The 19,130-nt window shown below is 41.9% G+C and overlaps 1 protein-coding gene across 2 annotated transcripts in view; it reads right to left on the bottom strand.

The window, feature by feature from the left end:
- The window catches only part of LOC138523462 (sodium/potassium-transporting ATPase subunit alpha-2), a 504,124-nt gene that overhangs the window by 112,250 nt on the left and 372,744 nt on the right, over nucleotides 1-19,130 (bottom strand). The gene's annotated exons all lie outside the window — the stretch shown is intronic.

A 19,130-nucleotide genomic window follows, 5' to 3' on the forward strand; every position in this document is an offset into this window, starting at 1 on the left:
AAGGGTTCGTTTTCCCATTAAACTCGTAGTATGGTGGGGCGTAGAAAATCACGTTCCGGGCAGCGTAGGTAGGACTATCCGCTGGCTCACTGCCATGGGACATGTAGTGATGATGTAGTAGGGGAAACTTTTTGACTAATTTTATGAACGATTCCCCCTTGGACCCTCCTCTACCATATCACTTCCTTTCACCATAGCTAGTAGTGTATTCTATTTGCGGTCGACATGCATATACAAGTTCCTGAACACCCAATGCCGGTTAAGACGAAATTACGCATCATTTGAGTGGTTTGGTGATGGAGATAGAAATGGGATTGTAAAGAGATACCCTTTTGGTGCTGAGGCTTGCACTAAATCTACTTCCCAGTTGTGCTTGTTGGAACCTGTGGTGTGTGCTCCTTTAAAGTGTCTGTGACATGCTGTGTCACGAGGGGAAGGTAATTAAGGGGTGCTGTCCTGTGCTCACAAAGTTATCACAAGCATGGGATCCCAGCAACTACAACTGGTCTCTGTGTGGTTTGTAATGGGGGAAGGCCTCACCAGGCGAGGCTTCTCCCACACAATATTGGCGACGAGGCGGTTGCGACCATAGATAGTTTCCTCGTGGCAGAATCCTGCTGCTCTGCTGCCTGCACGCACCGGAAAGCAGTGAGAGCGCTCGTCCATCAGCCAACGCAGCCCAGGAAGATCCAAGCTATGAAGTGGGTGGCACGGGGCTCACACGCAGGCGTCACCGCTCTGGTGAGTGTTGCGGCACCGAGCCTTCTGTTCTTTTTCTGTTGCTCTGGCATCCACTGTGGGCCTCTCAAACAGTCCCTAGTTTGTTGACAGGGTCAATATTGTCATTATATTTATAAGGACTAGTAGTATCACACAAAAGAGTAGTCCTGATGGGAACAGACCTTGTTGGTTGCAAGTGGCACATAGTCCCAATGCCTAGACCCGACAGTATAATTAATGAAAATGACTGATGAGGAGTTATTTGAGGACAGTGAACAAAATGGGGAGATGATTTTGGGAATCTGCATTCCCGGTGATATCATGGCGCAGTATAGGAAGGTACATTGCCCCCTGATGGCAGTGGTGACCCAGTTGTTTTTATTTTTTGAGGAGGACATGCAATATGTGCCAGCACAAGTAGGGACTGTTAAACCACATAAGGATGGGTTACTGAGAGATGTGACCCCTGTACATATTACATTGAAGTCAGGTGCCTAGCGCAATCATCCAGTATGTGGATGATCGGTTGGTATGTAGTGAAAATGAACATCAGTGCAGGAGGGATTCTGGTGCATTATTGTAATTGCTGGCTCACGAAGGGTACCAGACAGATAAGAAGAAGCTATAAGGCTGCCATGAGGAGGGACTATACTTGGGACAATTCATTTTTGCAATGGGGAAAACATATTACCAGATAGGGTTGCGGCAGTATGCGCCGCCCCTAGGCCCAGTACTCTGAAGGAAATGTAGCAGTTTTTTGGGCTTATGTAAATATTGTAGGGCATGGATCCTAGACTACACAGTCTACACAAGGCCACTGTTACAAAGTCTCAGGGAAGGACAGAGGACTTAAAAGTACATTTAAATGTACTGACAAAATGACTAGACAATTTGAGGACTTAAGCTATTTGCACGGCCCCTGTTATAGCAACCCCGGATTATATGCAGGAGTTTTATTTATTTTCCCACTCTGATGAATGGCTCATGCATTGACGGAAAGAGACATATCATATCATATGTTGATGGGTCATAAATAATTGAAATGGGGACAGGAAGGAAGCACAGAGGGGCGGTAGTGTCGTGCGGTAAAGGAGGGGGAGAAATGGTGACCACTCCTGTAGAAAGCAAGACCACAGTTTCATACGCAGAATTGCCCATATTACAAGTGGACCATTATTACCTGAGGAAATGATCAGCCCCAGGTTTAAAGGGCCATATGAGGTGATGTTCTATACTCCTCTCGCTGTCGGTATGAAGGAGTTTGATATTGGGTGCACCTCTCGGATGCCTGAAGAGCACCTGAGGCAAGGCAAAGTTCAGTAAGGACATATCCAAAGAAGAGACATTTTTGAGGATCCATGCCAGGGTGGTGTGCAGTGATTGTTTTTGTTTTTTAAATGTTTATATTTATTCAATTTTTGTTTCAATTTTTTGAAGGTCCAGAACCCGGGCGCCCCCAGTGGAAAAAGGGTATCTTTCCCTCTCCATTCTCTCTCTTCTCTACTCCCTCTCTCCCTCTCTTTCTTTCTCTCTCTCTCTCTCTCTCTCTCTCTCTCTCTCTTTATTTCTCTCTCTTCTTCCTTCTCTCTCTGTTTCTGTCTATTTCTTGATAATCTTTTTTCTCCTCTCCAGGAATAAGTAAAGATGGCTGACCGTTATGTAGGGCTAATGATAATAAAGATGTTATGTATTGTAGAAATGTAGTAGTATAATTGTTTTGTATGACACTGGTTGTGGTTGTTGGAGTGGATGAAGTTATGTCTGTTATATGAGGTGGCAATATAAAAAGGGGATGGACAGTTGGAAAAATGCTAATGTCTATAAAGGGAAATAGAAAATGGCTCACTTTTTGCCAGCCACCCCTACAAGTTTTCTTAGACGAATAAAACAGGCAGTATGAATAACGTATGATTTATATAAGGGGTTGGGTTTTGACACTATTTCTGACATCCAGCATTTAGAAACATTGAATAGCTGGTACTCTGATATGCGCATTGCAGGAAGGAATATAATCAATGAAAGCTGTTACGTGTGTGCACTTGTCCCGCACACATTAGGGGCTCGTAAGGTTTTAGTTCCACATCCAGTCCCAATTACAGAGGCACAATGCCTGGTACCTCTTGCATTATGGGGGATAAAGGGCACATTCCAGGCACACAGCGTGCAGTTGAGGGGCATTGATCTACACCCAGTGTTATGCAATGGCAACACAAAATACCACCGGTGTCTACAAGGACCATATTTTTCCTTGGGAGGTTACTCAAATGACAATGACAAATGGCAGGTCACCACAGTGACGTGCCAGGCAGATGGACTGATCGAGTACAGTGGAGAAGAAATAACCCAAATAGAGACTATGGGCCTCATTATAACCCTGGTGCTCCCGTAATGAAGGGGGCCGGTACGGGATCGGCCCCCTTCATTACGGGAGCGCTGATTACGAGGTTCCCTTTGTGGGACCCGGATCAGACGCCTGGTAAAACCATACGTCTTTTCCGGATCCTGCGAGGGGAAGAGGGAGGTAATAACGGGCCACTTGAAATGTGCCCATTATTACCTCCCTGCCCATTCCCATTGACCCCTATGGGGGCTCAAATGGGAATGGGGCATGGTTCCTGCAAGGAGGAATTACCGGGTCCTCCTATGTCGGAATGACCCGGTAAGTCCCCATTGCAGGAACCCAGTAAAGGAACCTGGTTTGGAGGCAGCCATGGTGCTAACAGCACCTATGAGGCCCTATGTGTGCGCAAATATGGTCCCAACACATCACAAGGCTGACACGGATTGCAACAATGAAGAAGCCAGTGCGAATACATAGAGCCATTGACTCAATGAAGGACCAGTTCCTGGTGGCGCAAACACACAGTGCAACCACACTCTAGTGATCCTTGATATGACGAAAGGTATGGCAGCAGTGATGGATTACTACGGGTTTGTGGCCAACAAGCCTACTTGCACCTCCCACTCTCATGGAGGGGGAAGCGTTCACTGGCCACCCTGCACTCAGTGCTACTAGTAATCCTGGAAGAACACCTGAAGGGAGAAGAAAGGCCTGTCTAGGTGCAAACAGCCACTCTAGCACCTAAAGAAGCAGAGAGAAGCTTGCAGATCACACAAGAATTTGGTATGCTGCCAGAAAAGGGAAAATTTCAATAGCGGGGAAGAAAGAAGAGCTAAACTGTCTCAGAAGACTGTTCCGCACTGCTCAGAGGAATACCTAATGAGTATCTGCCTTTTAGCTCAGCAGAGACTTTCTTTGTAATCTTTTTTGGCTCCTGGGGTACAAGCAGCTGCAGCACTTTTATACCCCTGTAGGATTCTGAGAATGGGTCACTATCCCACGTCATCAAGGTGGTGCACAATCTAGGTGTTCAAATGAAGAAAGAAGGTGGATTTCAGAACACAGATTGGCTATCACTTGCCTTTGATTGGGTCTCATCATGGTTGGGTGCAGCAGTAAAACTACTGGTTCCTGTGATTGTGTTCTTCTTGGTTCTCTTCTGCACGTGCCAATTGGGTCTCCGATGTTGTGTTCATATAATCCCTAATAGTACAAAGATGATGGTATCAATTGGGGGATCTAAAACACCTTGCCATACAATAACCAGCGAAACTCAAACTAATGTCTATGGGGTAGTAGATGTGTCGGGTGGGGATGAGTTTGTTACTGCAGAAGTAACGTAAGGGGGGAATGTTGGGGAGGAGCTAGCACTTTGGCTAGCACCTTCCTGCACCCTTCAAGCACTTTACAATTAAGCAAGTGTTCGCTAAGCACTACAGGACTGAGAACGCTTTTTTCATGAAAAATATAAGAATATTGAATGAAGTGTTGAGAGTATGGCCGGAAGTTGTGTTTATATATATATGTTCATAATATAGCAAAATGATTAAAAATGAAACGACAATGTATTCCTGCTTAGGGAGCAGTATTCTAAATAGTTTGTTCTAAATGGGAACCTGGCCATGCAAGAAGGAAGATTGCAGAGTCCCTTTGTAAGGCAAGAAGAACAGTTTTGGATGAGCTATGCCAGTATCCAGTAACCAAGTTGAACAGTATATAAAGACGCCTGCTTTCCATCGGTTTGGAGGAGTCGGCCATGGAAGAAGGACAGGATGCTGGCCAGGTGGGCAGAGTCATTTGCCCCCCCATCCTCATTTATGTACAGATTACATTATTATCCTTGCCAGATGAAGCCTTGTGGCTTAAATTCCCTAGAGGGGTGCATTTACTCTTGTGTGAGTGTTATTAGGGGTACCTGCATTAAAGGGGTACTCCTGTAAATTGGGATACCTTTCAATTGATATGGGAAGAAATAGTACAAACAAATGTCAGGCAGAGGTATGGATCACAGAAAGATTTAAGATCAAGTCACTTGAAAAGGGAACGCAGATAATCCAGCACATTGTTTTGAGGAAGATGTCGATGCAGAGCCTCAGAAGGAGCATGGGATTCTGGCAAAAGTAGGAAGGCTTGGAAAAGAACACAGTGACACATCAGGGTAAAATTAAAAGAATCTCATGAGTTTCGGTAAATATTCAAGAGGATTATGGTTTCAGGGTAGTCAGATGAAGAGTATTACACAGAAAACATTGTGGAGGAAACTGAATTTGATTTTCTCTATAATTTATTTCTTAAATAGCGCTACACACCCATAGGTCGCAGAGCGCTGGAATAACAGAAGACATTATTATTCTCCAATGTACCGACCCCAGAAAGATGAAAGGCTCAGTTGAACCTGCTGGGATTTGAACCAGCCACAGCAGGTGTCAGAATCCGAGTCCTCGGATTTGTGACTCACCTGTTTGATTCTTGTGGATAACTTCTTGGAGTTCACAGGTTTCTGCTACCTGGACGAGCGTGCCTTATAGAGGTAAGGTCTAGAGTCCTCTGAAACCAGTCTGCTGGGCTTTGGAGAGCGCGCAGGTCAGTAACTCCCAGTCGCGGCGGCGCCGGAATAGACGGAACGGGACGGAACCAGAATAGGAAGGACAGGATAACGAGGTTCCTGATTGAGGTCGTGAAAGAGATAGGAAGGGAGACCAGGAAGGAAGGAAGGCTGAGTACCAGGATTCACGAAGAAAAGGGGCCAGAAACTAGAACACAACTTGCCGCACGAGGCGCAGGCAAGCAAGCGTTGAGACGCGCGGAAGCGCGGGGGCGTGTCTGTTTTCAAGGAAGCATGCGATCAACACGGAAGACTAGACCAAACCGAAACATGGCGTCGGCCATGTTGAAGGTGAACGGAGTAGTGGTTATTGACTGAGGCACCAGGCAGACCAGAAGGGTCGATATTGCTGATTCATGACAGCAGGCTGCACACAGACATAGGGCGCAAGTGCTTAGCTCACTGTGCTATCTGACCGTCTATACATTACAGCACTTTTAAATGCTATTGAGGCATTTAAACAGGTAGGGTGAAACAGGTGAACCACTGAGGCTGGTAGGTGAACTACTGAGGAAGATATGTCAGGTTGGTTGAAACGTATATATTTAAACATAAACCTTAAAAATTGCAACAAATCCTTGCAGATTCATTTAAAAAGAAAGACATGACCATGATAAACAAAGAGGTAAATAACAAAAGCAACAGTTTCTCTATAGTTCTTGAAATTAAGCCACACTTCTAAGTAGCAAAAAGAAACCAACAAGCTTCCTAATTGTATATGGGGCATTGCACATTAAAGGCATTTCTCCAACAGCACTGTAATCTTAATTCATGAACGCCACTAATCAAATGAAGCTCTATACACACAGAACATCATTTCATTTATGTTTGTCCATATTAAAACTGAAACCTCAACCATGGTAGGCTAAATTAAATGCATTAAATTGAACTGTTCCCAAAACTGTATGCACACAATAACAAATCAATATGAAAAAAAGACGAAAACGAAATATGCACTTAATTGCAATCTTGAGACTCCAAGCTAATTTGCCAATTTAATTCATGCACTAATTTGAACATTTAGATAATCCTGACTTAAAAATAGTTAATTTGTGGTGATTTTGTTTTAAGGGTACTATGGCACTATCTATAAAAATATTGAAGTGTGTACATGGTGAGAATGCCACTGTTAAGGTTTCATCTATTAGTAAACACCAAACAAATCAAATAAACTAAAATTAAATTCAATATTGTTGAAACCTTAACTCACCCTCACAAAAAATAAGAAAAGCTAAGCACATAAAGACACACACATATATTTTTCAATGCACACCAACAACATACACTAGCAAACATTTAATCTATAATAAATACACAGCAATACCACCATATCACTAAATAGAAATAATATACACCTTATAGTAAATAATCTTAAACCATACACCCATAGTCACAATTTACATTAAATTACCTCAAAATATACAACTTCAATAATACCTTGTATTAAGTTAGTAGTAATAGAGGTCATTTATATAGCACCTTCAGCCATTGTCATGTGCTCAACACGTGTGTCTTGGTAACACCCTCACGGACCGAAGTCCATATATGGGAACATTCTCAAAAAAACTTAGAATTGGGGTGTGACTTTGGCCAAGATAAGGAAGTAGGTGGGCTGGCTAGGCTCCAGTATGCAGCCCAAGAGGTCAGGCATGTGAATGGGTGCTCAAGGAAGGTCAAGAGAGTGCCCAGGTGCAAGAGACTCGTTATGTGTCCAGCTGGACCACATTTTTGTCACAGGTTGTCGCTATAATCTAATGGCAGAGGTGTTGATGCAAGTCTGGTGTAAGCAGGTGAAAAAACGTTTAGTGTCCAGCTAGACCGAAGTTTGTCATAGATCGTTGCTGCATTCTAATGTGTGTGGATGGATAGCCGTGCCTGCGGCAGATGTCCCCTTAAGTTGTGCGTTTATATGTGCCTGGAGCTCAGATGGAGCTTTATCTTTGAAGTCGCTGTGTGATCAGATCGTCTGTCTGAACAAAAATGTTGTTAAAGGGACGATACGGTTAAGTTGCACCACTAAGAACCTATGAAATTCAGTGAAAAAATGTTGTTAAAGGGACGTTATGATTACAAACAAAATTAAAAAAACCGAAGCAATACACCAGTTATGGTTTGCTATGCAACCATAACTAGCCCCACCACACTGCACTGCTAAAACTAACATCTAGGACATGAAATATGACAACACAAATAGCATCATTGATGACATCACATATCTGGGCAGTTGTTTTTGTTTTATGCACAAAAATAGATGTGGTTAAAATGCATTGCAGACATCAAACACACATAAAAAGAGGTGATGGCTGGAAGGTTTGGAATTAATCCTAACCTCTGGCATAGCTCTGGGCAGATATCATACACATACTGTAAACATGTTGTATATTTCAAATCTTAACCTTGGAGTATATTCTTAAAGTCGTTTGCTTACGGTTTCGCTTGAGGTCATGGCATACATACATTAAACATTAAGCAGGCTCCAGACAGACAGTACATATTCTGGAAATGATGATAAAACATGATCTTCATGTCATTTTCTAGTGATCGTACTATTTTTCTAATTATTACAGTTTTCCTGTATGTACCTCAGATTATTTTGCTTTGATATATTCTTAGCAGTTAATTAAAAGTTCACATTAGTGATGATTCTGATAGACTTGGAATTATCATTATACTAGAGAAACATACCAGATTAAACATACTCTACTTCTATTGTCCATGTTAGAGCTATATGCTATATGTATATATTATTAGTTCATTGTGCCTACTCCTAGTACCTGACTGTGTAACCCAGACGGGACCCTGCTTTTCAGCTGTGGATCCTTACTTGTAACTGCTTATGTATTACATGCTGTATTGCTATACTCACCTGTACCTATGTGACCATGTAACCCTTGTAACTATGTAAGCCTAAAGTATTCTTGTTTCCGCGCCCTGATACCTACGGGCCTGGAGCGTGCTATACATAAATAAACAAACAGACAAATAACATTTTAGTACATGTGTGTTTTAATAATTAGATTTTGTCATACATGGAAAACTTGCTAAGAGGGTTTTCAATTACCCTTGGTATGTTACTAGTAACACTCTGCATGTAATCCTTTGCAGGGACTTTCCATAAAAATTGATGTGATAGGTGATGTCATCAGTGATGTCATCGATAATGCTATTTGTAATGTCATCTTTAATGTCCTGGGTATTCGTGTTAACAGTGCATGGGGGGGTGCCAGTTATGGTTGCATAGCAAACCATAACTGGTGTATTTCTTGCATTTTTCGATTTTACTTTGTACCATAACATCCCTTTAACAAGGTTTTTCACTGAATTTGAAAGGTTTTCAGTAGTGCAACTTAAACAACATCACTTTGACACCGTTTTTTCACTGATTTTCATAAGTTTTTACCAGTACACCCTACAGTACATATGCCTGCAGACGGGCCTGAGACCAGGCATTAACATAACCCAAAAGCACAGGGGACAACACAGTATTTTGGTTGCATTCTAATAATAAAAACATATACATAAAGCAACATTACAATAGCTAGTACACCCCAAATATACATCTATATACAATGAAACCTTCACAAATGTAAACATGTTTTTGTGATTTAACACAAAATATTATCGAGTATACCAAAGAAAAACACCTCATATCATTAACTGCAACTCTTCACACACTGAGACACAGCAACCACATAGTGCAAAACAATCTCTCACAAAATAGTATGTAAACTTGATCTATTTTTGTATTGTAACCTTTGATTATATAAACATTATTCATAAGGAAATATGACCATTCTATATTTTGACAAAAATGGCAAGCACACTTCATGGCAGGAGGAGTACTTCCGAAAGATCAAATAAGTGATGAGTAAGTCACTAATATATGTTATAAAGCAAGCAAATAATGTAACTTATGCATAACTTGTTTAAATATGAATTTCTCATGTGTTATACTACAACATGTAGAAGAAGAAACCACACTCAAAACTAATCATGAAGAAGTTGAAATACTACAAAGAGAATCCCAATTACCAAATCTACAAAATGAAATCACTGGGCCTCATTATAAGTTTGCCGGTCCGGGAACTACGGTACCGGTAAGCATGCCGGTACCGTAGCTCCAGGACCGGCAAACTACGAGTTGTGCTTGCGGGTGCCTTTCTGCCCGCCAGGTCAGACCTGGCGGGCAGAAAGGCACCCGCGAGCACAGCATGTCGGATGCACCGGCACCATTGTTTACAACTGACCTCCCTATTCCCATTCGGCCCTATGCGGCCGAATGGGAATGGGGAGCATCTTTTCTCCGGCGTCCGTAAATGGGCAGTTACCGAGTCGGACAGGGCCGTAATGACCCGGTAATTGCTCATTTGTGGGCACCAGAAAAAATTGCAAGTTTGGCGGCAGCCTGCAGGTTTTACCGGCAAGGCTACCGCCAAACTTGTAATGAGGCACACTGACTTGTCTTTCCAAATAGGAGAACTTTATAATTTAAAGAACTTGTGAGATATGTTAAAAATCATCCAATTACAAATGTGCATTTTCACTGCCCTACTTGTACCTGTTCCGCTTCCCCCAGCAATCATCTGAATCAATTAAAGAAATTATAAATTACAAATGTTTTGATAAAACTACTCTCCCTGCTTCACCTGATCATGACTATCTACAACCCCCAAATAACCCTATTTATGTTTCCCACTCTGATTTACCATCCCCTTCTTAAATTAACCTATTGTTCATATTATGTATGTTATGTATATAAATGTTAAAAAAAAGTTTTTTAAAAGGTCAATTACTAGTCTGCGAACTTCTCACATGTTGGTGTCCGCATACGTGCCTCTGTGACTTAAGCATTCATGGACGTCACACCTAGTCTGGACATGTCTGTTCCCACCTAACACACTTTAATTAGTCTGCGAACGCCCCTCCCCATCGCAGATGCCGCCACGCATGTGCATGTCAGGTAGGTGCATCGGGGACTGCGGACCTCTTATCGACACCGCGAACGGTTGTGAAAGTCATTATGTGGCCACGCCCTGTGTGGCATAATGATGTGCCAGCGACCTGTGAATGCTTTACGGACATTTAGAAACCACACTAGGCCAATATAGAATGTTTGAGGTTGAAATATTACCACTCCCCACCTGCTAATAACATTCTTAATACTTCGATAAACTTTTTAAAAATTTGTTAGCAGTTTTTTCATCTCTGAGGTTCGCGGACGTGTGACGAGGCTGTGGGTGGTTACAAACGCCACCACATCAATGCGCCCATGTGATAACACGTATGCAGCTATTCACCGTCTCTGTGGACATTTTTAAATGCCATTTTCAGCCAATCTACAAAGTTCGAAGTTGAAAGTTTACCCTTCCACACCTCCTAGTGCCATTCTTAGTTGTTCTTTTAACTGTTCACAGCTTTCCAAGCCCTTTTTTAGACTCCTGAGTCTGCAGACAAGAGAAAGGTCTGTGGACGGTTCCTCCAAAGTTACCCACCCATTTCATTTACTCATTCTCAATCTGGCAGAGCAGCAGAGAGCATCTTTTTAGGGAGACTACCTGCAAAATATGTACCTACTTGATGCAATGGCATCTATTATGGTCCTTCTTTATCCCCAGGAGCCACAACCATCACCACCTGTAGGACCTGGACAGGGGAACAGGCTCACTGAAGCAGAGGAGGAGGAAAAGGAAGAGGAGGAACATGCAGTAGAGGAGGTACCTACTACCATGGGCACTTGTAAGGAATCATGGGTGTGGCCCTTTATTACCACAATGGTAGGGGTGCCAAAGGCCCAGGCTGCTCATGTCAAATGCACTGTGTGTGGAGCCACACTCAGTCACAGACAACATTGGCAGAACTCCTTTGGTACTTCCTCCATGTGCCGCCACACCCAGACATTCCACCAAGGTGTCCTGGGAAAGACTGTTCCTTTCTCAGGTAGTAGGCTAATCTCCTCTACCCCATCCTGCTCAACTACTCCTGCCACCACACTGTCTACCCCTGCGGGGCAGAGGATTCCTCCTGCTGCCTCGCAGGCCATGCAAGAGGCTGTTGATCCTTTCCTTTAACAGACAACAGTTCTTTGTATGTACTGTGACACAGTCCTCTGCAGTAGGGAGCAGTTTTGCAGCGCCTTCGAGGCTGCTGTGAAGGAGCATAAGCAATGTCCACCTGCCCCTCCCTATCGCTGGTTGGTGCCTCTTCCCTCCCTTTCCTCCACCACCTTCCCACCTTGCCTAGCCCTACCTTCAGAAAAAAAAGGTTTAATTGGGAACCGCCTTCCACAGTTAAAAACAGAACAAAAAAAATAATCTTATCAAATTCATCTACTTTACCTTTGTGCGTAAAGTAATTAAAGTCTATAAGATTCTGAAACATTTTCTTTAGTTTTCTTTAGCATTATGTTCTATGCGAATGAAAATAAATAGAGCTTTTGTATAGCAGAGATAAACAAAAAGGGACAGAAATTGTTTTCTCTAGCATACAAAAAAACAAACAAAGTATAACAGGTATGGTAAGTGTTTTAGCTATACTGAAGTCTTTTACACTTCCCATACACATTACCCCACCCATCACCATAACTTCCCTTCCTTTTCTGTCCCTATTTAGTCTGCGGACAGTAAAATAGTCCACAGACTACACTGTGTAAAGAAAAAAAGACGTGCTCTAACTTCACCTTACTACTTTTGTCTTTACTATAGTGGTGGCTCTTTAAAAAAGAGACTTATTTTTGTATACACTTCAATAATACCCTTCCACTGTGTTACAATTACTGTATACCCCCCTATAATAACCATAATCACTGTGCACATATTATTGTGGCCATGGCCAATGTCCAGATTTGCCACCAAGAATCTGGATACTGGGCATGGCCACAACAACACAGTTCAACCATATCACAAATACTCACATTATACCATTATAAAACATGACTCAGCCCATTGGCTGTTACTATTGTCTGCAAATGTTAAAAATATTTCAGCGTACAGGGCTTGGTTATAGGACCCGGATGGCACGTCCAGGTCTGTGAACTTCCGCTGCATGCATGGACGTCATTGCACAGGGCAGTCTTTCTACTCTTTTTACCTTCATCTCTGTAACACTCCCTTATTGGCTACTTTCCAATAGTATCACATCTATCCACCAATCACAACAAACAACTCTACATGTACGCCTCCTACTTACTTTACCACATCAGATGCACCTTTCAACAATCATAATGCAGTACTCCTGTGATTCACAGTCTCCTCTATAACAAAACATTTCAATTTGCAGATTGAAGATCTACATCTAATAAGATATGCTTTCATTTGTATATGTACCTTGTTTAACCACCTTATTATATATTAACATCTCCATAACAATATTCTCTTTTTTAACCACTTTCAGAAGTCATATATTGCCACCATGTTCCACCTGCTCGCATCAAGTGCAAGTTAATCGTATCATAAAAGTGTTTAGAAAGTTAATTTGTCTTAACTTTATGGAATTAGAAAATGGTAGCCATCCCAGCTCAAACACCATACATTGTCAGTGTTTCAATCAGATACTATTAAAAATAGCCATCACTGCACAAACAGCTATGCATTGTCAGTGTCTCACTCAGATGCTAGTAAAAATAGCCATCCCTAAAATTCAGCAAATTTCCCTACATTTAAACCTCCATTATTTTACAAGCTCTTAATTCACCTATGCATTTTTTTAACTTTCAATAAAAAGCTGCTAAAAATACATTTTTAAAACAACAGCATTCATGTTCAACTATTTTCCTTTTTGTATGCAGGTTCCTTTCCAATAAAAAAAGAGCATTTAATGGAACAGACTTACAAAAGAGAAGCAATAGCACCTTAACAGGACCATCAAGCAGTCTAAAGTATCAGACTTGCAAAAGAGAAGGATCACTACTTACAACAGGACCATCAATACAAAGTAGTTAGATGTAACTTTGAAGAACACTATACGTGTATAGACAAAGTAAGAAATAAATAGTTTTAGCTTATGAGGCTTTGTATAAGTTTAGGTGCAAACTGTAAATGTACTCAATGAGTTTTTTCAATCTATCTTGGATTTATTTCCCAACGACCCAATGATTACTACATGTGCATACAACAACAGTGTACCATGCACACATGTTGTACCAAACTTAGTACATACAATGTACTACTTATGAGGGTCAAATAAAATAAACATGTACAACTGTAGGTAATTATATTTTGCAACATATGTTTTATAACTAATTATATTTTCTTTTCTTTACAGACACAGCAGTGCAAATTATACCCTTCTCACCATATCCAACTATGTGTCCATACCTAATATGAAGTTTATTGCAATTTGTAATCCAAATAACCACATTATAAAATGTACAATATTTATATTAATTAAATAATCACTATGCACATATTATTGTGGCCATGGCCAGTGCCCACATGCTAACCACTTTACACACTTCAGTAACAACTGACATATGTTTATCTATTTTTATTCCAAATGCATATTATCCAACTAAGTGTCCATACCTAAAATAAGATTTATTACAATGTATAATCCCAATATCCACATAACTCAATGTGCAATATTCATATTAATTACATAATCACTATGCACATATTACTGTAGCCATGGCCAGTGTCCAGAAGATTGGGGGCATGGCCTACAGACATGCCCCCAGGAATCTAGACACTGGTCATGGCCTACAATCATGTCCCCAAGAATCTACACACTGGTCATGGTCGCAACTGTACTGTTCCACCATGTTATAACCTCTCCATGGCCCAAACTATACCCTGCAGCCATGGTATAACCACTTTAGACACTTCAGTAGCAACTAACATATGTATTTTTATTTTATTTTTATTCCAAACATCTATATATATACATGTGGAATGCATTCTAAACAGATAGTCGGCATCGAGGGGCCCCATTGAGACGCGCTCATCTTTCTTGGCAGCCTGTGGCGGACAAATATTGGGTTTAATGAAATCAGGCCAAATCGGGACCGGATCCCTGTGGGGGAATTAAAAAGGGCAGTTGACAGGGACCTCACAGTCCAATCAGTGGGCATTAGTGTGCATCAGCATCCCACTAGTGTGGCATTAACATTATAAAGATGTCCGCCGTGGGTCAGCTCCGAATGGGCTACGATTTCAAATGGAGTCCCGCTTCAATGTCAGCACAATTGGTTGACGCTCGCTGTGCACAATGTTTTAAAACTCTGTGGTTTACTAGGAACCTATTGTTGTGATCAAGTGGCGAGGCAAGCCGCGAAACGCGATAACGTTCCTAATGCGCACGAATATTTTTGCACTTTGGGAGAGCCTCACTGTAATGGATTTTTAACCTTTTTGCCACTTTGCAAGGCATAAATAAAGACTATATTTTATTCTCAACTTTGATGTCCGGACATTGCAAATTTTGGAAGAGTGAAGAGTGCTACTCACCCTGCCTGACGTGTTCAGTGCTTTGAAGATATATATATTACATATATATATATTACTCACACTCACTACTTTGATAAACTATGTATGAATATACCAACACACAGAACACCTCGAGTCCCAATGATGTCCGCAGACACATGTTCTTGTTCGCATCTCAGAATACGGCCACAGACAGTACAAATGACAAAGGACTCGCATGGCTGTTTTTCATCTATATAACAGCTCCATCTTAACTTTTTTCCACTCACCAACCCTTTCCAGACACACTTTCAGCCACAGAATAACCCCAAATATATTTTACAGAACCTGCTGCGCTGTCCGCGGATCGAATATGGTGATCATTTCAAAGAGTTTGACACAGCTCATTTTTCAGTACCCAAGCAGCATGCGTGTTTGGTGTCTGCGAAGACCATGCTGCCCACTCACGCAAATTTGTTACAAATCCGTCCAGCAGTTTGGGCTGTAAGGATGAGCAAAATAGTTTTCAATGTATGTCTATCCGGATTTCAAACTTTACGAAAAACATTCAGAGGTGGCCATATACTTTTTTGTGCAAAGTTTGGTGAGGATTCATCGAACAGCGCCAAAGTTATACGTCACCCAACAAATGTACTTCCCATGGGTTGAGCAGCTCAACTATAACTACAGTAACACAGGCTCTGTAATTCACTGAAAAAACTGTAGTTAAAGTACATTTAAGTTTTAAGTTGTGTAAACACACCAGAACCCTTGAATTCAGCAGATGTGGAAAGTCATGACTAGCTTCACTCGCTGCACTCCTGTTGATGTCCCCCATAATGCCATTTTGTATGTCATTGGAAATCCCTTCTCTTATATTATGTTTGGGCTCATGGGCTTTGCAACAGGAACGTGCCGAGTTAAGCTAGTCATAACTTCCCACATCTGCTGAATTTCAAGGGTTTTTGTTGTGTTAAATCTGTTAAACTTAACTGGACTTTAACTAAAGTTTTTTCAGTGAAAGGGTTTTGTCATAGCACTGGTTTTTTTACAGGCCACTAGCCATGACATTCACCTTTGATCATGTTCTCTGTACATTTTCCCCCAATATGTTTCTTTTGGACCCACTAGGTGGCCACTGCCTTCGGACATGGCCACTATAAACGTCTTTCGGGGCCACTAGCCAGGGCCTTCAGCCCTAGCCAGATTGAATGGCCTTCGGCTGTGTACACTATATTTTAAAACACTAAAGGGCACAAGCCATAGCCTTTGGTCATGCTCACTGTACATTTTCCCCTCATGTTTCTTTTGGACCCACTAGGTGGCCACTATACATGTCTTTTGGGCCCACTAGCCATGGTTCTCGGCCCAGGCCACTGAGCACAGCCTTTGGACTTGCCAATTTTATTTTATTTTTTAAACTAAAGGGCCACTAGCTATGGCCTTTTGGCCATTTCCTCAATACGTTTCTTTTGACCCCACTAGGTGGCCACGGCCGTTGGCCTTTGGCTGTGGCCACTATGCATGTCTTTTGGACCCACTAGCCACGGATCTGGGCCTTGGTCAGTGAGGCCTTCGTCCATGCCCACTATTTATTGTAAAACACTAAAGGGCCACTAGCCATGGCCTTCGTCTGTGTCCACTGTACATGTACCCCAATATTTTTCTATGGACCCTCAGCTAGTGGCTCAGTAGTGTTTTATATAATAATATACAGTGGGCATGGGTGAAGGCCGTGGCTAGTGGACTTGAAAGACATGTATAGTGGCCATGGTCAAAGGCCGTGACCACCAAGGGGGTCCAAAAGAAACATATTGGGGGAACATGTACAGGGCCATGGTCATGGCCAAAGGCCATCGCTAATGGCGCGGTAGTGATTTAAAATATAGAGTGGGCTCGAAAAGACATAAGAAACATATTGGGGGAACATGTACAGTGGACTTGCCAACGGCTGTGGCCACTAGGCATAGCCTATGGCTAGTGACCTGGTAGTATTTTAGAATATACAGTTGGCAGAAGGCCCTGGCTAGTGGGTCCTAAATAAACATATTGGGTAAAAATGTACTTGCCAAAGGCTGTGGCCGAAGGCCATGGTTATTGGCCCATAAAGAAAGTAAGGTATACCAAAACCCATGAAATTTTACAGAAAACATGTTAGTTATGGTACAGTTAAGTTGGGCAGATTTAATGCAATAAAACCCTTGAAATTCAGCAGATGTAGGAAGTCATGACCAGCTTAACTCAGTGCATTTCCGTTGCAAAACACATGAGCACATACATATTATAAGAGGATGGATTCACAATCACATACAAAATTGCATTATGGGGGACATGGCATTTTGGGGGACAGCAACAGTAGTGTGTCGAGTTAAACTGGTCATATTTCCCACATTCACTGCATTTCAAGGTTTTTGTTGCATTAAAACTTCACCTTAACCAAAAAAAGCCAGTAAATATATATGTTGAGAGAGAGTGTGTGTACGTATGTGTGGTTGGCCCAAGCCATACGGATGTATACGACTCATCAAACTCTTCTGGTTCAGGATTTTGAAGATTATGTTAGTGATAAATGCTTTCAATTTAATGCTTTATATGCCAGTATACTCCACTGTAAATAAGGGCTCATGTTGGAAGCAAGGTGTTTTGGGCAACTGTTAAGGTACTGAATGAAAGCCTCAAATACTGAAGAGATTCTGAGAATGATATATACTTCTTTGCCTGAAATACCGAAGAGATGCGCAGAATGATCTCTGTGTCGTAGCCATAAGCCAATCTGTGCCTGGTACATACGGGTGCAGTTCACGAAGGACATTAGAATACTGTACCATGAGAGCTATCTATCACGCTGATGCCAGAGACAAAGAAGCTACCGGAAAACAGCCAATGATGAGCACCGGAAAAATGACCCTCCTCAATTTGTATTTTACCAGAATATATATATTGATTTTGTCACTATTCTCAGCTATGTTCAAAATACAATAAAATAATAAACTGCAAGGTTTGGTGAACAGCTGTTTCTGGTATAACAAAACTCTGACGTTTAGTTGGAGAAGTGATAGACACGCACCTATGAATGGAGCCTGGGCATTTCCAGATTCCCCATGTTCTATTGGCAGCTCACCGAAGTGGCCTGAGTGTGTTTTGGGTACTACACAGACCAATGAATTATTCATCTTATACATAAAGAAGAATGTATTTTTACATGTATGCACAACATCATGACAGATTGCTTTAAAACTCTGGAAGAACTATGCAGAAATTGGAGTGCCATGACCTCCCTGAAAACTACATTTGTATGAAATGTACCCATTTGCAGTTGTCCCACAGTTAAAGGATTGTCATCAGATGGATGACAATGCCCTTGATTGGGGCAAATCATAGGATGAAAGGGTGACCTGTTGCAAAAGTCAATAAATGGGGCCAGTAGTGAATAATATGAACATACTTACATCCGATTCGTCCCCAACTTAATCCTCTACACGAGATGCGTGAAACAGGTAAAACATTGATGAAAAGGCTGCCATGTTATGATATCTCCTCGCAGACTTATGAGGGAGGTTGTTTTCCAGGTCACCTTTAAGAAGCAACATTTCTGTAATCCATGGCTTCTGTACAAAGCCATTTGCAGCAGTACTTTTTAAACGACCATGTGTTCCCTTGCAGTCATGGAACTCAAGAGGAATGTGACTTTCGTTTCGCACTGGTGTTATGTCAGAATGGCATCACACCTGTGGAAAATGAAAGTGGGACATGAATGAAAAATCAGTACGTCTAGGAGTAAAGAAGATTACTAGTAAGTAATCAGATCATTTCTTCTGCTGGCATGGTTGCCTCAGCTCCAAGCCAAGCAGAGACCATTGACTTTGTACTAGGCACTTCACTTTGCTCAGAAACAAGACTGTACTACTAGCAGAGAAACTGCTGACCCCAGCGCTGCTCCAAAGCCACTCTCTGTGTCACTGTAAAACTCCTGAGGGAGAACCTCTGTCAGAGAGAAGGGACGTTCTCGTCAGTCGGCCTGGTACTGTGAAAGGCCTTCTGCAGGTCTGCAGCCAGGTATTTTTTA

Source organism: Ambystoma mexicanum, chromosome 1q (genome assembly GCF_040938575.1).
Source record: "Ambystoma mexicanum isolate Mex_15411 chromosome 1q, UKY_AmexF1_1, whole genome shotgun sequence".
In the NCBI taxonomy this organism is placed as follows: Eukaryota; Metazoa; Chordata; class Amphibia; order Caudata; family Ambystomatidae; genus Ambystoma; species Ambystoma mexicanum.